This window comes from Choloepus didactylus, chromosome 18 (genome assembly GCF_015220235.1).
Source record: "Choloepus didactylus isolate mChoDid1 chromosome 18, mChoDid1.pri, whole genome shotgun sequence".
NCBI classification, from domain to species: Eukaryota; Metazoa; Chordata; class Mammalia; order Pilosa; family Megalonychidae; genus Choloepus; species Choloepus didactylus.
The window spans coordinates 20,408,823-20,433,042 of NC_051324.1; the positions used below are offsets into that span (position 1 = coordinate 20,408,823).

General features: G+C 39.4%; 2 long non-coding RNA genes across 2 annotated transcripts in view; both read left to right on the top strand.

Moving 5' to 3' along the window:
* The first annotated feature begins 425 nt into the window (after nt 1-425).
* Nucleotides 426-24,220, top strand: part of LOC119513865 — a 33,457-nt gene continuing 9,662 nt past the window's right edge. The window contains exon 1 of the long non-coding RNA XR_005212704.1: nt 426-492. This is a non-coding gene — a long non-coding RNA (uncharacterized LOC119513865). The remainder of the gene's footprint in view (nt 493-24,220) is intronic.
* Nucleotides 12,694-14,941, top strand: LOC119513866. The gene is made up of 3 exons (XR_005212705.1): nt 12,694-12,868; nt 13,688-14,006; nt 14,677-14,941. It is a non-coding gene; the product is annotated as an uncharacterized LOC119513866 (long non-coding RNA).

The following is a 24,220-nucleotide window of genomic DNA, read 5'->3' on the forward strand; positions in this document are numbered from 1 at the left end:
AACAACCTAATCAAAAGGTCCCACTCTAATCAAAAGACTATTAAGTATGCCCCCACAAGATTGCATTAAAGAACATGGCTTTTATGGGGGACATAATAGATTCAAACCAGCACAATGGTGTACATGACCTGCATACAACTCTTCCCTAATTTTAACCCCTCCATTATGCTTGGTCTGCATTCTCCTTCCCTTCTCACATTATCACCCACATCATATATTTCAAATGTGCTCTTTGGATCTGTAAGTATTCTTGTAAAATACATATTGCTATTTTGAGTGTGTTTTTAATTTGCATAAATAGTATTGGCTTAAGGATTTATTCTGTTTTATTTTTTACTCAACTGTTTTTAAGACCTACCCATGCTGCTGCATGTATATCTAGTTCATAGGTCCTACTGCAGAGCAGTATTCCACAGGATGCTACCAGATATTCCACTAGTGATAGACACCTTCCACAACAAACTGCAGTGAACATGTCTTATGGACCTAAAAGTATGTATTCTTATGGAGTACGTACTATGGGTTGGGATTGCTGGTTGTTCGTTATTTGCATCCTTGACTTCCCCAATTCTGCCATATTACTTCCCTCAATGTCAGTAACAGTTTGCATTCCCATAATGACCCAAAAGTATTTTCATTTCTTTAATTCTCACCATCACTTGGTATTTTCCATCTCTCTAATTTTTGCCTATCTGAGAGGTAAAAAATGATATCTCGTTTTAATTTGCATTTCATTGATTATCAGTAAGTTTGAACCTCCCTTATGCTTGTGAATCATTTGTGTTTTCCCTTTTGTCAATTACCTGTTTATATCCTTTACCCATTTTTTTAGTAGGTGTTTTAGTTTGCTAATGCTGCCAAAATGCAAAACACCAGAGATGGATTGGCTTTTATAAAAGGGGGTTTATTTGGTCACACAGTTACAGTCTTAAGGCCATAAAGTGTCCAAGGTAACACAACAGCAATTGGGTAACTTCACTGGAGGATGGTCAATGGTGTCCAGAAAACCTCTGATAGCTGGGAAGGCATGTGGCTGGCGTCTGTTCCAAAGTTCTGGTTTCAAAATGGCTTTCTCCCAGGATGTTCCTCTCTAGGCTGCAGTTCCTCAAAAACGTCACTCTTAGTTGCACTTGGGATATTTGTCCTCTCTCTGCTTCTCTGGAGCAAGAGTCTGCTTTCAACAGCCGCCTTCAGACTGTCTCTCATCTGCAGCTCCTGTGCTTTCTTCAAAGTGTCCCTCTTGGCTGTGTCAAGCTCGCTCCTTCTGTCTGAGCTTATATACTGCTCCAGCAATCAAGGCCAGGCTGAATGGGCGGGGCCACACCTCCATGGAAATTATCTCATCAGAGTTATCACCTACAGTTGGGTGGGTCACATCTCCATGGAAACACTCAAAGGATTCCAATCTAATCAGCACCAAAACGTCTGCCCTACAAGAGTGCATCAAAGAATATGGCTTTTTTCTGGGGGAAGTAATACATTCAAACTGGCACAGTGGGTTTCCTGTCTTTTTGGTGTTCTTTTATCTTTCACATGTAGATATATCATTCACTTGGAGTGTAGCTTAATGTATGGTATGGTATGTGATTGGAATCGTACTTTATTTTTCTTCAAACAGTTAGTTTTCCTGACATCATCCTTTCTACATTGATTTGTGGCATCATCTTTATCTTATATAAGATTCCCTTTGATGTGTGGATCTGTTTCTGAGCTCTATTCTGTTCCTCTTGTTTGTGTATCTATTTCTGTAGCATCACCTGGTTTTATGTCTATGCTCATAGTGTATCATAAAATCCGGCTGATCTAGTTCCCTCTGGTTCTTTGTTTTCAAAACTAATTTAATTATTCTAATAAGAATAAGTTTGTCAAATTTCTCAAAAACTCCTGATGACATTTTGATTGGAATTGAATTTAATGTATTGATTAATTTTGGGAGCATTAACTTTTTAAAGGAATATAAGTATATAAATATAAAAATAAAATAAAACTATAAGGTTTATAATAAAGTTAAGTAGTCCTCTGTTCCGTCCCTCCCCAATCTCAAGCCCTAATCCTTAGAAGCCACCCCTTTTATCCTCTTAGGCCTTTCTTCTAGTATTTATCTCCCTATCTATAAAGAATATATTTACACCAACATTTAAAAATGTTCCTATTTTAGACATTTATCTGTTGAATACTTACTATAGGAATAGAATTTTGCTCTATTTTACATCAGACATACATATACAGACACATAAACTCACATACACATCTTTCCTCATCCTCCCAATATGTTGTTTCTTTAAACTTTTTATTTTCAAATACTTTCAAACTTACTGGATAATTGTTGCAAAAATGATATAAAACCCATGTAGAGAACTCCAACATACCTCCCCAGATACCCAGATCTACCACTTGACATTTGCTGCATCATTCTATCTATCCGTCTTCAGTTTTTTTAATGTTTAAGAGTTGGTTGTATGTATCATGGTTTTTGAACACATAATATTTCCATGTATATTTTCTAAGAACAAGAATATTCACTTTTGTAATTACCTTAAATAGCTACAGTTTCAAGTTCAAGAATTTTAACATTGATATAACACTTTCAGTTTATATTCCAGTTTCTTCATGTGTCCCATTAACAGGCTTTGAAGACTTTTCTGTTCCATTTTTAGATCCCATCCAGGATCATTAATTGCATTTAATTGTCATTGTCTCCTTAGTTGCTCTTTCTCTTTTTTTTTTAATTGTGGAAACATATATAAACTTTTCCATCTCAACCACTCCCAAACATACCATTCAGTGGGATTGATCACATTCACCATGTTGCTATACCCACACCACCAATATGGCTTTATTACAAGTTTTTAAGTTGATGCTCAGTGCTTATATTGTTATAACCATATAATGTTGTTCACAGCTGCACCATATACTATGCCATGATTACACCTTGTCATTTCTTACACAACTTGGTTTCTCCTGGCATTAAAAATGGCTTCACTTTTCTGTTGGTTTTCTATGTACCTATCAAATGTATGCCCAAAGTCTGCCCTATAACTCCAAAACTCCTCTCAAAATAGTCAAACTTATCAGGAAAGCCATCTTGGGACGTTGCCCTTGAAGCTTTCTATCCTTCTGCTCTAATATGAGTCAGTTATTCTTTGTTGTTGTTGTTGTTGTTGTTGTTGTTGTTGTTGTTGCCAGTTACTCTTAAGACCTGTGTATTTGTATCCTAGAGCTACTATAACAAATACCACACAAGGGGTTGGCTTCAACAACAAGAATTAATTGGCTTGTGGTTTTAGAAGCCAGAAGTCCCAAGTCAAGTCATTGGTAAGGCGGTGCTTTCTCTCAGTCTGTAACATTCTGGTGATGGCTTGCCACAATTCATGCAACTCCTTGACTTGTGTTCCTGTCTCCATCACATGGCAATGTCCTTGATCTACTTCCTTGTCTTTCTCTGACTTCTGGCTTCTCTTTATAAGGCCTCTGGTAATAAGGATTAAGACCCAACTTTATTCAGTTGGCCAAACCTAAACAGAATCTTCAAAGATCCTTTTCACTGATGAGTCCCCATCTTAGCTGATAATAACATCTTCAGAGGACCCTATTTACAGATGGATTCACAACTACAGGAATGTGGATTAAGATTAAGAACGCCTCTTTTGTAGGGGTACATGATTTAATCTACCACAACCTGCTGAAGAATTGTTATCTTAGACTTCCTCTCAACAATCCTGGGTCTCTAATTTAAGCTGGAGCACCTATTTGTGGACCCATGTTATCCTCTTCTTGCTAGAGATCATCCTCCCCAACCTTCCTGGGTGTGCCAGTTTGAATGTATTATGTCCCCCAAAATGCCATTATCTTTGATGCAGTCTTGTGTGGGCAGGAAACGTATTGGTGTTGCTTGGGTTGGAGACTTTTGATTGGATGTTGCTGTGGAGATGTGATTCCTCAACTGTGGGCGAGATCTTTCACTGGAATATTTCCATGGAGGTGTGGTCCCACCCATTCAGCATGGGCCTTAATTAGTTCACTGGAGCACTATATAAGCTCAGACAGAAGGAGTGAGCTTGCCACAGCCAAGAGGGACACTTTAAAGAATGTACAGGAGCTGAAAGAGGAGCTGCAGATGAGACACATTTTGGAGATGGCCTTTGAAAGCAGACTTTCACTCTGTAAAAGCTAAGAGAGGACAAACATCCCAAGAGCAACTGAGAGTGACATTTTGGAGAGAAGCTGAAGCCTAGAGAGGAACATCCCAGGAGAAAGCCATTTTGAAACCAGAACTCTGGAAAAGATGACAGCCATGTGCTTTCCCAGCTAACAGAGGTTTTCCAGATGCCACTGGCCATCCTTCAGTGAAGGTACCCCCTTACCTTGGACACCTTCTGGCCTTAAGAATGTAACTTTGTAACCAAATAAACCCCCTTTATAAAAGCCAATCCATTCCTGGTGTCTTGCATTCTGGCAGCATTAGCAAACTGAAACACTGGGAGAAAAATTTTTTGAGAACATGCATGTTCAAATGTGTATTTATTCTTCCTTCACACTTGAATTATGGTTGACTAGACTTTTAGGTTGGAAGTCAGTTTTCCTCCATATTTCGAAGGCATTTCTCCATTGTCCTGTAGCTGCCAATGTTTATAATAAATCCAGTGTCATTCTGATTCCTGATTCTTTATGTATGGACCATTTTATTTCTCTTAAGATTTCTGTTGCCTCTGATGTTCTGATATTTCATGAAGACTGACTTGATGTGGGCCATTTCTCAGTAATTATGCTGGGCAATTGCTAGGTCTTTTTAATTTGAAAACTCATCCTTCAATTTGGGAAATTTTTTTTGTGTTATTTCTTTAATACTTTCCTCCCAACTACTTTTTTCTGTATTCTTTTTTCTTAAAACTCCTATTATGTAGTTGTTGGAACTTCTAAACATTCTAAACATACAGTCCTCTCTTTACTCTTTTCCTCCCCCTCTCCCCCCAATATGCTACATCTTAGGATGTTTTCTTAACCTTATCTTCCAACTCTTCTATTATTTTTTTTCTGTTGACATATTTTTAATTTTAAAGACGTACTTCTTACTTTCTGAATGTCCTTTTAGAAAAGCATCCTGTTTTTATTTCATAAATGTAATGGGTTCTGTTAGCTATCTGGGAATATTAATTATAGTTTTTATTTTTAAGTTCTCTGCAATGTCTCTGCCTCACCTGAGTTCCATCAAATGTTTGATCTATATCTATGCCCTCCTTTTTAAGAGTGAGGCATGGCAAAGGTAATTAGAAACTCTGCATTTGTAAGGCTTCTGGTAGCCTCACCACGGGTGAGGGATGCAACCATTGGTTGAATGATCCACAAATATCAGTATCTATAGAACTTTTCCCTCATAAAGTCCATTTCCCTAGAGATAAAAACCACCAATTCCAGGGTGAAGGTTGGTGGAGAGTAGCAATAATTCTGTCAGTCAGTGTTCCTGAAGCTAAGTGATGGAAGGAAGTAGGATGTTGAGTATGCAGACTTCCACTTCATCCTCCTCTTTTCAGTAAAGCACCTCAACCCTGCCCTGAGTTATGCCTGGTGTCCCTAGTCCAGAGTATCTTTAATTTTTCCAGACATTGAAACTCCCATCTTCTATTGGGAGATGTTACCTGCTTTTGCAGGGTTGGAGAAGTAACTTTCAGCTAATCCTCTTGTTTTCAGCCCTAACCTGCACTCCCATCTGGAGAAATATCCAATGCTTCTAATACCTGAGGCTTTCTACAGCCATTCTTCAGAGTGAACCTGCTGCTTCTTGCTTCTTGTGGCATTATCCCTCTGCAGTACTTAGCAGACAAGAGAAAGCTGAAACCTAAATCAGTTATCACTAATCCATCCCTTTTCCATCTTCCAAAATGTGGTTGACGTCTCTTATTTGCTTTCTCTGCTGCTGTTCCCTTTGACCTGTAGGCTTATTACATTTTTAGTCCTTTATTGTCCTTTCATAGGTCAACAGGAGGAACTAAATAAACGCTTGTAATCAACTGGAATGACTAACCAGGCATTCACTGTTGAGTTTTGTAAATTGATCTTGTACCTGGCCTTATTGCTGGATTCTATTTATCTCTAAGAATTTGTTGATTCATGAACCAAATTTGTTATATATAGATGATGTGGTTATATATAGATGTTTATACCATCTGCAAATATGACAATTTTGTCTCTTTCCTTCTGTATTAATTTCCTATTGCTGTTGTAGCAAATTACCACAAAATTAGTGATGTAAAACAACACAAATTTATATCTCATTACAATTGGTCAGAAGTCCAAAATGAGTTTTAGTGGCTCAAATCAAGGTATTGGCAGGGCTGCATTCTTTCTTAAAGGCTCTCCAAAAATCCATTTTCTTGGTTTTTCCAGCTTCTAGAGGCTGCCTGCATTCCTTGGCTGGTGGCTCCCTTACAACTTCAAAACCAGCAATGGCCATCTGGGTCTTTCTTACATAGGATCACTTTGACTCTAACCCTTCCATCTCTCTCTTTCACTTATAAGGCCCCTTGTGATTGCGTTGGAGCCACCTAGATAATCTAGGGTAATCTCTCTATATCAGGGTCCTTAAATTAATCACATCAGCAATATTCCTTTTGCCATGTAAGGTAACACATTCACAGGTTCTGAGGTTTTGAGGAGATGTGGACATCTTTGGGGACCATTATTCTGCCTCCCACACCTTCTAATCCTTAAAACTCTCATTTTAAAATTTGCTCTATTTTCTTGGCCATGACATAAATGTGAACAACAGTAGCATTGGTAGATATCCTTGTCTTATTCCCGATCTTAGAGGAAACTTCATCTGAATTTCTCTATTACGTTTGTACATAATGGATTTTTGATAGATTATATATATTAAGGAATCTCTGTTTTAAGTTTTCTGGGGAATTCTTCTGATCAGTAGATGTTGAAGTTATCAAATTATTTTCTTTGTTTATTTAGATAATCTCGTGTTTTCCTTCCTTAGACTATTAGCGAATTATCTTGATAGGTTTTTGTATTAGTTAGGGTTCTCTAAGGAAACAGAACGAACAGGAGATATCTGTAAATATGAGATTTTATAAAACTGTCTCATGCAACTGTGGGGATGTATGAGTCCGCATTCTATAGGGCAGGATTCACGAATCCAAATTCTATAGGGCAGGATGCACAAGTCCAGATTCCATAGAGCAGGCAGTGAGCTGGCAACTCCAACAAAAGTCTTCAATGAAGTCCCCAGGAGAGTCTGGCTGGCTGAGGGAGTGAAGGTTCTCTCTCTTCTCCCTTAAAAGTCTTCAACTGACTGGGTTAAATCCAGCTGATTGAATTCTCTCATTGAGGAAGACACTCCCTTCATTGATGTAATCAGCCACAGATGCAATCAATTGGCTGATGATTTAAAAAACCAGCCACAAATGTCTTTGTATTAATGGTTAGGCCAGTGCTTGCTTGACCAGACACCTGGACACCATCACCGGGCCAAGTTGACACATGAACCTAAACATCACAGTTTTCCAATGTCACACTTTTCATACATTCCTATTTGATCATGATATATTATTTTTATTTATAATTGGATTTGGTTAGTTAATATTTTATTTAAGATTTTCACATACATGTTCATAAGTGATGTAGATATTATTTTTTCCCTTTTATTGTCATTATCTGTGTTAGAAAAAAAGATTATATTAAGCCATAAAATGACGTACAAAGCCTTCACTCTGTTTTCTAATTTCTGGAACAACTTTTATGAAGCCATGGAGTATCATTCTAATATTTGATAGAACTTACCTGCAAACTATCTGGATATGGATTGTTTTTGTGGGGTAGAGGTTGAGAGAGGTCTTTTATTACCATTTATTTTACTTAATGACTCTTGGTCTATTCAAGCTTCCTATTTTTTCTTGCACCAATATTGTCATTTTATATTTTCCCAGAAATTTGTCTAGGTTTCCAAATTTATTAACCTATACTTATTTATCGTAGACTTTTTATTATTTTTTAATATCTATTGTGTCAGTACTATTTTCCCTTGTATGTTTTTATTTTATTTGCATCATCTCTTTCTTGAGTAGTCTAAATAGAGGTTTGTATAGTACTAATGTATTTAAAATTCATCTTTTGGTTTTATTAATCCTCACTCTCTTGATAATCCATTTTATTTATTATAGTTTCCTTCCTTCTTGTTCCTTTCAGTTTACTCTGTTATTTTTTTCTAACTTCCTATTTTTAATGTTTAGCTCATATACTTTCTAATAAATGTATTTAAAGATATTTATTTTCTTCTATTACTTCTTTGTGTCCTGTGTGTGTGTGTGTGTGTGTGTGTGTGTGTGTGTGTGTATATATACATTTTTTTGTATACTGTGTATATATATATATTTTGACATGTATTATTTTGTAATGCATTATGCCAGAGCATGTAGTATATTACTTTGGGTTTTATTGAGATTTCCATAAGAGACCTGGTACATGGCTAATTTTTGTCAATGTTCCCTCTCTGCTTAAAAAGAATACATACTTGCTGGGGTTTTGTGGGGAGTGCGTGTGGATGCACACACACACACACACACACACGTACATACATTTTTACTTACTTATTTATTGACATGCATATACACACATATATACTTGTTTGAGTTGATTAATCATATTATCCAAATCATGTAACGTTACCTATCTTTGTGTGCTTAAGTTACCAGTTTCTAAGTGGTGCAGATTTATCTATTTCTCATTTTAGTTCTATCAGTTACTACTTTATATAACTTGAAACTGTATACTTAGTTACATGTATGTTACTGATAATTATATGTTCTTGATCTGTTGTTCCTTTTTGTACTACGAGATTATGATTGTTGTTTTCCTTAAACTCTATTATGTCTGATGTTAAGATTACCATGGCTTCTCTTTGGCTCATATTTGTATGGTTAATTTTTTATATTTCTTTATTTTCAACCTTACAGTATTATTTTTGTTTTAAGAAATTCTTTTGTAGACAACATTTGCTTGATTTGTTTTTTGATCCAATCTGAGAGTCTTTTTTGATAAATGATTTCAATATATTTACATTTATTGTAATTATTTCTGACTCTTAATTTATGTTTTTTTATTTATCGTATTTCCTTTTTTTTTGCATTACATTGGATAGACAACATTCTTTTTTGTTGACTTGAAAGATACACCTATTTTTATTCTCCTTGTTGTTACCCCTAAACAGTGCAGTGCTGATAAATGTTTGACAATTGGCTCTCTGGAAAAAAAGCCCCGATTTGTAGTGTTTGCCAATTTCCATTGTGTAAATACTACTATCATGACCAATTTAAAGCTACCAATGTGACATCACTGAACGTGGAGTTGGGAAGAGATGTGCAGAAATAGCATGGACTATTTTCACCCTACAGATCTAATAGATGTAAATAACCTCAAAAAACATAGCTAATAGTAAATTGCACTAAAATCATTTGGATATGATGAGTTTTGAGTATTTATTACCTTTGTTTGGTTTTTATAAACATTTTATATTGTGATTAAAATGTACATAACATGAAACCATTTTCAGTGACAACTCAGCAACATTAAGTACATTAACAAAGTTATGTTACTTCACCACTATTTCCAGAACATTTTCATCATCCCAAATAGAAAATCTGCGCCCAATAAGCAGTAACTCCTTTTTCCCTCCTTCCCCCAGTCCCTAGTAACCTCTAAACTACTTTCTGTCTCTATGAAGTTGCCTACTCAAGACAACTCAGGTAAGTGGAATCATACAATATTTGTTCTTTTGTTTCTGGTTTATTTTACTCAGTATAATGTTTTCAAGGTTCATCCATATTGTAACATGTGTCAGTGCTTCATTCCTTTTTATAGCTGAATAACATTCCATTATATGGATATACCACATTTTGTTTATCCACTCATCTGTTGATGGACACTTGTGTTGCTTCCACCTTTTGGCTATTGTGAAAAGTGTACAATTTTATTGTATTGAGATATATATATATATATATATATAAAACGGGGGGTGAAAATATTAACACAATCAAGCCTATCAGAGTTTTAAGTAACTATACTCTCCATATATCTCAAAGTCTCTAAGGGTATTTTTCTTCTTGCTGGAGCGCATCTTTCAGGAGTGTTTTTAAAGTTGGGCTTTAGGTAATGAATGTTCTAATTCCTTGTATGCCTGAGAGTATCTTTATTTCAGGAATCATTTAGATAATAGTTAAGTTCTAGGAAAAATTCTGGATTTGAATTTCTCTTCTTTTAATATTTTGAAAATATTACTCCATGTTCTCCTTGCATGCCAGTTGGATTCTTGTTCTTTTATAGGTGAACTGCTCTTTTACTCGAAATTTTTATTTTCTCTTTGTCTTTGATACTGTTACATTTTACGGTAAAGGCTTCTAGCAGAGATTTTTCTTACCTATTTTGTTTGGCACTCTGCTCTCCCTTTACCTTGATCTCTTTTTTTCTTTAATTTTGGGAATTTTTCATCATTATTTTTTCATACATTTTCTCCTATTATATGATATAACACTTCTCTTTCTATCATGTGTATCTCTTAACTTTTATTTCATATTTTCCATCTCAACACCTTCTGGAAGAATTCCTCAACCTAATCTTCCAACACATGAATTAAAATTTGGCCATAAGCCCCCTTCAACACATCACTATTTGTTTATTTTAGTTTATATTTTTTTATTTAAATGATTATAGTTTTCATATATAGCATTTCCAAATTGCTCTTCTTCATAAATCTTGCTCCTTCTTTGCACATCTGAGACCCTCACTTATCGCTTTGAGGAAGATTTATTGTGCTTATTTTTAAATCTTTTCCTGCTTGGTCCATTAATTCTCCTTTGACTAAAGAAGATTATCTTTTTTGATGATGTTTGCTTTTTTTAAATATTTCATTTTTACCTCTGAGCTCATGTTCCCCTTTCGGTGTCCATACCTGATGGGGAGGGGCTACAGATCAGGCTCTGGTTTATATTCCTCCAGATTTTAGAGAGTTGAGGAGGAGGGGAGGGAAGAAAACTCCTTAGAGCTTTAGGGCAGTGGATTCCTGGCATAATTTCTTCTCAACCAACTCCCACAGGCAACCCTGCCCTTTGGGAAGCCCCCTGCATGTCTGCCCCAGGCACATCTCTTTCCAAAAGTCTGTTTCCCTTGGGCCTACTCATAATCAACTCTCCTTCAGGAGGCAGTGCTGGGGGACTGTATCAATATTCAATCAGAGAAGCAGAACCAGTAGGATATTTTATACTTACAGGGATTTTACCTTACATACTTGTAGGAGCTGGTCAAGCAGTTTCTAGAAGGCTGTTATCTCCACATCTGATACTTGAGCTTGATGTCCCTAGGGAAGGCAGTCAGGAAGGGAAGATGGATACAAAGTGAGGGAGAATTATCTCCTGCTGCCTAAGGAATTATCCCAAAGCTTTCTGGTTGAAAACAACAAACCATATTATCTCACACAATTTCTGAAGATCAGGAATATGGGGATAATTTAGCCGGGTGGCTAGGGCTCAGGAACTCTCATAGGTTGTAGCTAACCTGGGGCTGCAACTATCTGATGGGGCTGGAGAAGATGCTTCCAAGCTTACTTGTGCGACTGTTTACAGGGAGGCTTCAGTTCTCACCGTGCGGTCCTGTTGGTAGTAATCCTGCTCACACAGTATGGTAGCTGTGCTGGTTTGAATGTATCATGCCCCCCAGAAAAAGCCATATTCTTTGATGCAATCTGGTGGGGCAGACATATTAGTGGGGATTAAGTTGGAATGTTTGGAATGTTTGGATAATTTCCATGGAGGTGTGGCCCCACCCATTCAGGGTGGGTCTAAATTAAATCACTGGAGCTATATAAATGAGTTGACATTTATATATGCCAGTGCAGGAACTCAGTGCAGCTGTGAGTGACATTTTGAAGAGGAGCTACAGCCAAGAGGGACACTTTGAAGAATGCACTGGAACTGAGAGTGGAACTGCAGTTTACAAAGACATTGTGGAGACGGCCTTTGAAAGCAGACTTTTACTCCAGAGAAGCTAAGAGAGGACAAACGCCTCAAGAGCAACTGAGAGTGACATTTTGAATAGGAGCTGCAGCCTAGAGAGGAATGTCCTGGGAGAAAGCCATTTTGAAATCAAAACTTGGAGCAGATTCTAGCCACGTGCCTTCTGAGCTAACGGGTTTTCCGGATGCTATCTGCCATCCTCCAGTGAAGGTACCCGATTGTTGTTGCATTACCTTGGACACTTTATGGCCTTAAATCTGTAACTTTGTAACCAAATAAATCCCCTTTATAAAAGCCGATCCATTTCTGATGTTTTGCATCCTGGCAGCATTAGAAAACTAGAACAGTAGCTAACATACCCCAAAGTGAGTGATCTGAGAAAGAGAGGCCAAGCTAGAAGCTGCAGCCTTTTATAACCTAATCTCAGAGGTGACATACAATCACTTCCGCCATATGCTATTGGTCACACAGACCACCTCTAGTACAAGGATGTGACTAATAGGCAATAGAAATCATTGGGGCTCCCTCTCAGAAGCTGGCTACCAAAGGCCTTTGAGATATAAACAGAGTCTCTGGATTGGACTTTCGAAAAGTTCTGTAAAAAGGGAAGACTCATCTGGCATGTGCGTCTTTGAATTTGGTCCTTTGCCCCGCTTACTTCTTCTTCCCCAGAAGTTGGAAGGAATGCCTAGATGTCTAAGAGTTACCTTGAGACCATGAGGATAAGAACTGCACACTAAGAATGGGGGAAAAGAAAGACAAAATGATCCTGGGACAATGATGCTATTTGAAGCCACTGCAATAGCCCTGACCATCTAATATTGTTTATAGAAGATATTTTTCCAATGCTGAAATTCCATGTAAGTTTTATACAGCCATTTTGAATTGTGGTCACTAAGAGATCATTATAGTATGTCTCCAGGGAACAACCTCTTTCCAAAAGGCATTTGAACTTTTGATTATTTGAGTAGTAGTTGCCTTAAGCTGTGTAAGAGAATCTATGCATCTGTGAGTGAACTCAGAATTCCATCATGGCAGAGTGGGAGTTGGTCAAGTTGATCAACTTGATTGTATCATTTAACTTTCTCATTTTCTGGCTGAGGAATCTGAGACCAAGAGAAATGGTTGTATTAACAAAGTCACCTGTTGGAAACAACAGAATATTAACCAATCAGCTGGTACTTATTGTGCAAATGCAGTGTTTCAACTCTGCCTCATCTCCAGAGACCCATGCAGGTAAGACATCATTTGGTTCCCTCAAGGAGTTTACAGCCTGGTTGGGGTACAAGGCTAGCAGAAAACAGAGAACATTTTAAAAATAACACAGGAAACCAACAAGTAAGCACTGAGTTGTGTTTTTACTTTTTAAGCACTGAAAGAGACCATGGAATGCAGAAATCATTTAGTCATGCACAACAATTATTATAGTCAATTGTCTTTGATGTTTTGCCAACTTTCAGTTATATAAAAACCATGGCTTCATGTTTAAAAGAAAATTATTGTGACAAAGGTATATTTGTCAAGGTAGGAATATAGAACATATTTCATTTTACTGTTTTGTTAACTTGATTTATAACTGTTAAATATTTAGACGTACAATATGAAGTTATCCATTTGTACTCTTACCAAATATCAGGTGCAGCCACAAGTCCACTTTTCTCTATGTTGGCTTCATTCAGGCAGGTTCTTGCAATTCAGTGACAAAGATGGCCAGCAACAACACCAGGCTTACATTTTATTTCTTCAGCAACCTCCAAAGAAAGAGAGCTTCTCTTTATAAAAGGATATCACAAAGTCCTGGGATTGTATTTCACTGAAGAAACTGAAATCATATGCCCACTCCCAGGAAAAAATGAAGATCAAAAAGGAAACCCCATCCAAACCACATGGACTTAAATAGGAAAAAAGTGGTTTCCCAAAAGAAAAATCTATTTGCCATTATAAGAAGAAAGGGAAACAGCATCTGGCCAGGCAAAAAACAAGAGACAGCCACTAAAGGTAAGATAGGAAGAGAAAATGCATGAAGGAACTATCACTTGTGAAGTACTTTTTATATCAGTTGTTTATTGCTTCATTACAAAACATCCCCAAACTTAGTGACTTGCTCTTGCTTCTGTGGGTCAGCAATTTGGGCTGGCATCGGCTGGGTAGTTCTTCTGCTGATCTAGCCTAGAATCATCTATGTGTCTGTAGTCACCTGGTAGCTTAACTGGGGCAGGATGGTCTATTATCTGATAACTGGCAGGCTGCTGTCTGGGGGTCTTCAGTCCTCCTGCATGTAGCTTCTCTAGAAGGCTATCTCAGGCTTATTCATCACAGGCTCATGGTTCCAACCACAGCCCACAGTGGGTGAGCCAGGTAAGCCCTTTTGTGCAAGCAGTTTTCAAGTCTCTGCTTGCATCATATTTGCTAATATCCCATTGGCCTAGCCCAGATTCAAGGAATGGAGGAATAAACTCCACATCTTGATGGGAGGTGCAGCAAAATCGCATTGCAAAGGGACTTGTGTAGAGGGATGGGAAAAATTATTGCAGCTATCTTTGTAAACAAATGACCAATCCAATCATCTCTTCTATATATATGTGTGTGTGCGTATGTGCATGCGTGCATGTGTGTGTGTGTATATACATATTTAGTAAGTTAATAAGTGTCATGTGCTGTGTGCTAGGCTCTATGTATAAAGAGAAAACAGCCACGTTTTCTGTCCTCAAGATCTGAACTGGTGAAGAACCCAGACAACTAAATTAACAACCTGATGCAGTGCAATAGGAACTCGACAAAGTTCAGAGGATATGGTGCAAGTAGGTGGAAGGGAATGTGACTCACACTGGGTGAGGGACACAGGGAAGGTCTCCTAGAGACTTGTTTTTCTATACTGTTGTTTAACATTCTATAATTCTTTCTTGCTCCCCAATAAGACTATAAACTCCTTGAGGTGCTGAGATATTTTATACTCTGTATCCTCACAGCCTGAGACAGTGACGAAGTGTAGTACATGCACGATATGGATATATAAAAAAGCATGGCGCCATGTTCTGTACGTCATCTAAAATGAAGCATGGAATGCTTATGGGAGATGGTTGGGAGGGCAGCAGTGTCTGGGTCCTGAAGTCTACAGAGCTTGGAGTTTATCCTGAAAGCAGGAAGGAGCCAACAAAGAATTTTCAGTGTATGTGTGTGTGTGTCAGGATCACATTCTCCTTGAGGGTAGTGTGACAGATAAAAGGAGTAAGGCTGGAGATTGGGAAATAGGATTAGAGGACTCCAACAGGGCTATAGGAGAAATAATGAAGGTCTTGAATTAAAGCCATGGACATTGTGACCCCCACCATTTTGACTCAGAGGAAATTTTTATCCTTTCCATTTTAATCCCAAGAATTTTTTAACCTTTTAGTGAAGTATGAGGTACATATAGAAATGTGCACGTATCATAAGTATATAGCTCAGTGAATTTTTCACAAATTTTTCACAAATTGTACACACCCATGTGAGCAGATAATGACCAGCCTCTCACCAAAAGCCCCCCACTTGGGTCAATCACAGTTCTAATTTCCAACAGCATAAGTTAGTTATGTCTGTTGTTGTACTTTATATGAATGGAATTACAAAATGTCTACTCTTGCATTTGGACTCTTTTCCTTAATATGTTTGTGAGATTCATTCACGTTGCTCTAGTATAGTTATGGATTATTCATTCTGATTGCTGGATAGCATTCCACTGTGTGACTACTCCCGCATTTATTTCTCCAGCCTATGGTTGATGGGCATTTGAGTAGTTTCCAGGTTTGGGCAATTCTGAGTAACACTACTCTAAACATTCTAGTACATGCTTCTGGGTGTGTACATGTATGCATTTCTGTTGAAATCACTGGGTCATGGGGTAAGCATATGTTCGTGGGCAGTAACACAATAAAGCACAGCTATTTCAAGAAAGAGGCAAAGATTTAAAAAAAAAAAAAAAGCAACCTAATGTCTATCAGTCAGGGAATGGTTAGGAAAGGATAAATACATTTTGATAATCCATACTCTGGAATTACCATGAAGCTGTTCAAAAGAATGAGGTAGAAGAAAACAAGTTTGATGGTTCCTCAAGAATTTCAACAGAGAATTACCATATGGTTCCAGTTTGCCAATGCTGCCAGGATGCAAAATACCAGAAATGGATTGACTTTTATAAAGGGGGTTAATTTGGTTATACACAGTTACAGTCTTAAGGCCATAAAGCGTCCAGGGTAAGGGGGTACCTTCACTGGAGGATGGCCAATGGTGTCCGGAAAACCTCTGTTAGCTGGGAAAGCACATGGCTGGCATCTGCTCCAAGTTCTGGTTTCAAAATGGCTTTCTCCCAGGACGTTACTCTCTAGTCCGAAGCTCCTCTTCAAAATGTCACTCTCCGTTGCTCTTGGGGCATTTGTCCTCTCTTAGCTTCTCCAGAGCAAGAGTCTGCTTTCAACGGCAGCTACTCTCTCAGCTCCTTGTGCATTCTTCAAAGTGTCCCTCTTGGCTGTAGCAAGCTCTCTCCTTCTGTCTGAGCTTATATAGTGCTTTAGTTAACTAATCAAGGCCCATGCTGAATGGGTGGGGTCACACCTCCATGGAAACTATCCAGAGTTATCACCCAAAGTTGGGTGGGGCACATCTCCATGGAAACAACCTAATCCAAACGTTCCAACTTAATCAGCACTAAAATGTCTGCTCCCACCAGATTGTGTCAAAGAACATGGCTTTTTCTGGGGGACATAATATATACAAACCGGTACACCATATGACCTAGTAATTCCACTCCTAGGTATATACCCAAGAGAATTGAAAACAAGTACTCAAACAGATACATGTATACATATGTTCATAGCCGCACAATTCTTAATAGCCAAAAGGTGGAAAGAGCCCAAATGTCCATCAGTGGATGAATGGATAAACAAAATTGTGGTATAGAGATAAAATGGAATATTATTCAGCCAATACAGGCATGAAGTTGATACATGCTACAATGTGGATGAACCGTGACAACATTAGGCAAAATGAAAGATGACAGACTCAAAAGGTCACGTATTGTGTGATTCCATTTATATGAAATATCCAGAAAAGGTAAATCCATAGAGAATGCAGATTATTGGTTGCCAGGATCTGGGAAAAGAGAAATGGGGGCGGGGGTGACTGCTCAATGGGTTTCCTTTGGGAGTGATGACTTGTTTTGGAACTACATAGAGGTGATGGTTGCACAATACCGTGAATGTACTAAATCTGACTGAATTGTTCACTTTAAAAAAGAAGAATGAGGTAGAGCTATACATTCTGACAGGGAAAGATGCCTATGATATAATGCTAGAAGAAAAAAAGGAGAGTAAAGAACAAGTTGTTTGGTATGATCATTTTGGAAAATGTGAGTGTGTTTAAAAATGCATAAAAAATGTTTGAAAGGATACACACCAACAGCTATGTGTACTTACCTCACTGGAATTTAGGGGGAGTGGGAACTTTCATAATTTCCTATATTTACTTCTTTATTGTTTGAATAATTTACAATCAGCAGATATTGTTTTCTAAGTTTTAAACTTTGAGAAAAGAGCCAAAAGTTTTATAGCTCAGGCATCTGAAGCGTTTCCATCTACTACTACTGCTAGTAATAATAACAATAATAACTAACTCTTATGCGCTAAGCATTTTTTTTTTTTTTTTAGCATTTTATAAGTATTTATTATACAATTATACCTTACAGCAACTCTGTAAGTTGGTACAATTATTGTTCTTGTTTAACAGATTAGGAAACTGAGACTCAGCTAAATTACATAATTTGCCCACAGTGATACTAAAAAGTATAAGAGCAAGAATTTGACTTTAGGCTGTTTGGCTTGAGAGTCAATTCATAATCACTATGTTATACCAAAATACGCCTAATAATAGAGGAAACAGAAAAATATTTCTGGAAGTCTGAGAGCACAACCCAAAGTGGCAAGTAGTTTGTTCAAAGCTTCATAGTTTACCCTTAAACTTTATCATAAATTTCTTTCTGTCTCATGATACATGTACATTTGTTTAAAAATAAAATAATGTAAATTATTTCCCATCAAGTCAAATGAATGCTCCTGGAAGATGCCCTGTGTTTATCCTGGGGCTTCACGTGCCCTGGGCACACCACTATGGATATTCAAGGAACCATTTGCATCAGGTCAAGAAACAAAAGACAAACTAGCGTTCCCTGGTAGATCAACAAGGTCAGAATGTTTTACTTAGATCCTGGGAGTGGTCAGACATCAGTTAACTCTCCTCTCTACCCTGGTTCCAGCTTGGGAAATAAATTTTTCCTCTTAAGTAAAGCATGCCAATTGACCTATCTGGTGACAGCTGGCCGGGGTGTGACATTCCTCTGGCTGGTGCCAGCTGTCTGTCTCTTGGTCAGCTCCTCCTCACAGCCACAGCACACTTTCTAGGAATTCACATACAGTGACTGCTGCAATGATGTGGTTCAATCCAAAACACAGTTAAAAACTTAGCAAGTGCAAAAATTTGTCCACAGATAAACAATATTTGGTCCCAGCCTCAAGGATGTTCTGGGGTTGGGGGATGGTAACTGCATTCTAGGTGGATGGAGCTACTAACCAAGGGGAGTGCAAAGCTAATCCTGTAACCCCCTCACCGAAAACCCTTCAGTGGCTCCCCATTACTCTGGGAATAAAGACCAAAAGCTTTGAGAGGCTTATGAGGCCCTGTGTGGTCATCTTGCTGGCCTTGTTTTGTGCCACTTCCCTCCTTGCTTTTTTTGTGTTCTGGCCACCCTTGCCTTCCTTGTCTTCGCTTGAACATGCCAAGCTCCTTTCCACCCGGGTCTTTGCACAGAATGTCCCCTTTGCTTAAAACCCCAGCCCCCAACTTTATTAATTCAATTCCAGCATTACTCTCTCGGGGAAATCCCCAAGACTGGGTCAGGTTCCATGTTATATATGCTTATAGAACCACATATGTTCCCTTTATAGCTACAAATCACAGAAAACAAACAAAAACAGTAGTGTAAAACATGATCAAAGCTCATTTCTTTCTCATGTTCAGAAGTCTTTGACTGGCCTGGTGCTCCACGGTACCTGGGGCCCAGGCTTTTTTTATGTTGTTGCTCCACTGCACAAGGCTTTTACTCTCAGGGTCATCTCATGGCCCAAATCAGCAGCTGGAGCTCTGGCCATTGTGTCACATTCCCACCAGTGGGAAGAAAAAAGAGGGAAAAGGGGCAAGCTTCTTCCCTTTAGGGGTATTTCCTGGAAGGTTTACATACCTTTTCTGCTTGCATCCCATTTAGCCACATCTAGTTGCAAGGAGGCTGGTATATATAGTCTTTATTCTAGGTGAGCAAATGTCTAAACAGAAACCAAAACTTTTATTACTGAGAAAGAAGGGGAGACTGGACATTGAGGGACTACTAGAGACTGCCACAACTGCATTCATTTCATTTTGCAATCATACATTCATTGAAAGTGGTCATTCAATTGCAGACTTTCTGTCATTAGATTGTAAACTCCATGACAGCTGGGTCCTGTTTGTTTATTGTCGTATCCCCTGTGCCTAGCATGGTGCTTGGTACACAGCAGGCATTCCATAAAGGTTTGTGGACTGAATGTGGAAAGAAGGCCCAGGTGCCATCTGGGAGAGCCTATAAGCTCTAATACTTCTGGTAAGAGCTAATAAAAATAGATAACATTTACCGAGTACCTACTATGAACTAGGTATTGTCACCTAATGCTCAAAAGAGCTCCAGAAGGGAGTTTTCAGTGTTAACCCATTTATTTTCGAGGTGGAAACTGCAGTTCAGAGAGGCTAATGTCGTGCACAAGGTCACACTGCTGGAAAGCAGCAGAATGAGGACTTGAATCAGGGTCTGTCTGACTCAGAAGTCCATGCCCTTAACCACGACTTGAGTTGTGCCCAGAACTGCGCTGCAAAGTGGCACACTCCATTTCCTCTACTCCTACGTAACAGTGCCTGGCTGCCCCAGCTCCCCCCAACGCAGCCTTGGCGCCTCAGGCCAGCTCAGCCTAATTCAACACTCGGTCTTCCATTATAACAAAACCACTGCCTTACTGAGAACAACCAGGAGAGAGGAGAAAAGAAACATCAGTGTTTCCCAGTGAAGCCCTGCACTGGGCTTCCAGAGGGCAAGAACGTGGAGAAATGGGGACAGGAGGTTTGTCCAGATAGTTGCTTTGCCCTGTTTTCCTCAGGCACTCTGCTGCGGTGAGACTGGGTTGAGAGAAGGGCCTGGATCATTTATGGCGGCTGTCGTGAACTTTTCCTGTTTCTTGGACTCTTTACAAGGAAGCACCAAGAACAGTAGGCCCTGCCTGTCCCTGCGTGCCCCTCCCACCCCCAGAACAGTGCTGGTCCCAGTGGGATGTGTGGGGCCGGGCTGGATAATTGGCAGAACCACACCCTCAGCTCTTCCCCTCTTTTACGCTCCCTGCACCGTCCCCTGGCCCTGGGGTTCCTCCCAAGGGTGACTGTCCTTGTGGGAAACGCCTTTGGGCTGCGGGTTGTCCAAGGAAGGCAGGGGAGTGTGCAGGGGCGTCCTCTCCCGCCCTCTTAGTCAGCAGCCCTGGGCAGGTGGCATGTCCCGTCTTGGTCACCGAGCTCGACAAAAATGTGGCCTGGCCAGGACAAGACCAGGAAGCAGGAGCCACTTGACATCACTGGGGGAAAAGAAAGCCAAGTGTTATGATACCACACCTGTTTTCTGGCCATTAAAGGGAATTTTTACAATCACATTTAAATTTCTTTAGTAATCTTATCTTTAGTAAAATAATATAGAGTTTTAAAAAGCTAAACAGTCAGTAGAAGAAAAAGACTTAAAGGAAAAACAGCAGCTCCTTGGAGCCAACCACTTTTAACTTCTTTTAGCTGTTTCTTTTGGTATTTACTCCCATATCTCTAATAACAAGCTTATATTGGTATTCCTTAAAATTTCAGTTATAGATATTACCCAAGGGCTTCCTATTTTGGACTTGGAGGACTTAACTTCTTACATTACCTCTTCCCCAACCCTCTCAATGTATTTCAATGCAATTTTGGTTAAATCCACTCTTAGTGTCTTCACTGTTAACACTATGCAAATAACAGTGAATCTGTTAAGTGTTCCCCTACTTTCCAACGACTCTGTAGAATCCCTCTTAATCTAGTTTTCTACACAAATTTATCGGATAATCCCTCAATTCCATAGTTTCCTCGAGCATCCCTCTTGCAGTCCCCTGGCCTCCCTGGACTTTCCTTTGCTGATCTCCTGGGAATTCCGAAGAGAATTGTTCTATGACTATTTTTGTATGACTTCATTGTAGAAAAAATAGAAAGGCACAAGAAAGAAAATAAAGGTGACATATTCCTCAGTTGCATTAGCTACGTTTCAAGTACTCCATAGATGCATGTGGATAGTGGCTACAGCACTGGACAGTGCGGAAGAGACTATTCCCATCATTGCAGAAAGTTCTATTGGTCTCTAACAAAGATCAAAACCTTGCAATCCATGGGTGAAATTTAATTCTTTGATGTAAAGCATGATGATTAAGAGGGTAGTCTCTAGAGCCAGACACCTGAGTACAAATCCTGCCTCTACCGCTTGTTCTCCACATGCCCTTAAACAACTTTATCTCAATGCCTCAGTTTCCTCATCTGTAAAGTAGAGATAATAATAGCTTCTATCTCATTGGTTGCTTTAAAAATCAAATAATTAATACCTATGAAATGCTTAGGAAAGTACCTAACACATCATAAGTACTCAATAAATATTTTGGATTTGCCTATTAGTTATGAATGAATGAAGTGAGGATTTCAAAATAAAAATCTAGATTTCTGGCTTTTTTTTTTCCTTTTCTTTTCCTTTCTTTTGCAAGGTCTGGCAACCCTGGCTCCCATCCCTGCAAAGCAACGATTGGCTGGAACTGAGTAGCAGCTGCCAGGTTAAGATGGGGCATGGATTCTCCAGTGGCCCCACAAGGTGTGCCTATGCACTTAGAGCCAGCACACTCCCCTCGTGTACCTGCCACCTTTGTAGGCAGTGGAGTTTGTGACTTCTGCTGTAGAGAAGGATGGGAAGCCCGAGGAGCAGATGTTAAGCTGGGGCTGAAGGGGTGCGGGTTAGTGGGGGTGGAGGGTGGGGCAGCGGGACCACTGCATGCAAATTCAGCCTACACAGGATCACCTGGCCAAGGGGGTGTGGGTGGGGCAGAATCCGATTGTGTTCTTAATTGGGAGTTGCTGCATTAGCCACTCAGAGCAGGTGAAATTAGCACAATGGCACAGTGTAGGCTAGTGGGCAGCACTGGGGAGGTGGCAAACAATGAACATCCAAAAATGTCTTGAAATGGGAGAGTGGCAGATGATTATTTAAGACAGTGAGATCTATTTAATACAGTGAGATGTTCAAATTTGAACTGTAACCTGGTTATGGAGAATTGTGATGCTGTACCTCACAACTTCAGTGAAGTCTACTACACCTATAGTTTGATGTTGGTGTACAGTATTTTGGGGAAATAAGGGAATGAGGTGGTGTCCAGCATGGGACAAAAAATGGTGGGGAAAACAGGACAGGAGTTACAGAGTGAAGCCTGAGAATTTAGCAGTGTCCAGGAGAACAGTAAGCCCCTTGAAATATCTTAGGAGGTTTTTTGAGGGTGGATACTAAAATATGTGGAGTCATTCTGTTTGGATAATCTGGAAAAGCAAGACATTCTAAGGCTAGAAATATTGGCAATCTTCCAGGGGAGACATTTGGATTATATGCTCAGACACATTGGATGCAGAGGAGCAAAGAATAAGATCATTTGCAATGGTTTAACTTCCTCATCATGAACCTCTTTCTATGTCATCATTTTTTTACATCTGTGATTCTCAAGGAGGGAGGGCGTCCTGTTAGGGGTCATATCAGAAGCACCTGTGGAGCTTCTCCAACTCACACAGGTGTACCAGTCTGGGATCAGGTCAGGAAATGAAATCACTTCAAGTATTTAAAACAGATTGAATTTAACATATAGATTAGGTGATTTCCAAATCCCTGGAAGGGCAGGAGGAGCAGGCTGAAGGCTTGCCTCCATGAATGACTCCCAGAACACTACTGGGGAGCCATTGCCTCTGCCACTCTTGGGAAGATGGGCACCAATGAGTTCTAGAACATACTGCTTTAGACACAGTCCAGGTCCCAGAAACTGGGATAAGAAGGCTGCTGCCACTGCTCCAGCCTGGAAATTGGAAGGTTGATTTCTGCCACTGCTACCTCTATAGCTTCCTCTCAACCTTTCTGAACCTGGAGACTGGACCCTGGCATCTAATGATCTTGCCAGCAGCAAACAACCCAAAACACAAGAATCTGGCATGACCTCCATCTCACTTCCACTTTTCAAATCTTGCAGAAATGCATCTAACTGGCAGCACCTAGTTTGCATCCAGAATCCTAGCTGCATGCATTCGGTGCAAGAAGTCCCACTGGAATAGAACTGAGGGTCAATCAACCATATCCAGCATAGAGAGTCTAATATATCACCTTGAGGGAATCATTACCATCTGGTATGGTCAGGGTGATCATGGCCCTCCCCAGGATCGATGCCCCTTATTCTGGTAATTAATAGCCCCCTGATTTTCCTCTGAGGAACCACCTCTCCCATCCCCAGCAGTGGGTATATGTCCTAGTCCTGGGCAACTAGTGTATTCCATCTCCCATTCTCTGCTAGTGTATAATCCCTTAGGAATATGTGAAAAGATGTGATATATTCTTGGAGGCACCAGGAAAAGAAAGGACAGCCATTTATCTTGGACTGTTGAGACATTTGCCAACAGTGAAGCAGGGACCAGAATCCTATATCATTGTCACTTTCTGCTCTAAGTTTTGGCAATTGTCTGTCCAGGGTGATCCAGATGAGCAAATCATTTACAAATGTCTTTCAGAATTTCAGATTATCTACAAATAAGTAGGCAGTCCTGATTTCAAATACTCTGCCTTCTTAATTAAAAGAGGCATCTGACCACAATCTCAATATTTTATTTGGAAAATACAATCCCATAACACCTTTAGACTCAGCCTGACTTTCCCTACACCTCCTTCCCCCCACACTTACTCCATTTTTCCCAGCCTGGGATCTCTATTCCTCAGCACAAACAACCACGAAAAGCAGGGTCACTCCCCTTACCAAGAATTGAACACACCAACACTCAACAAAAAGGAGGAGGAAAGAGAGACTGAG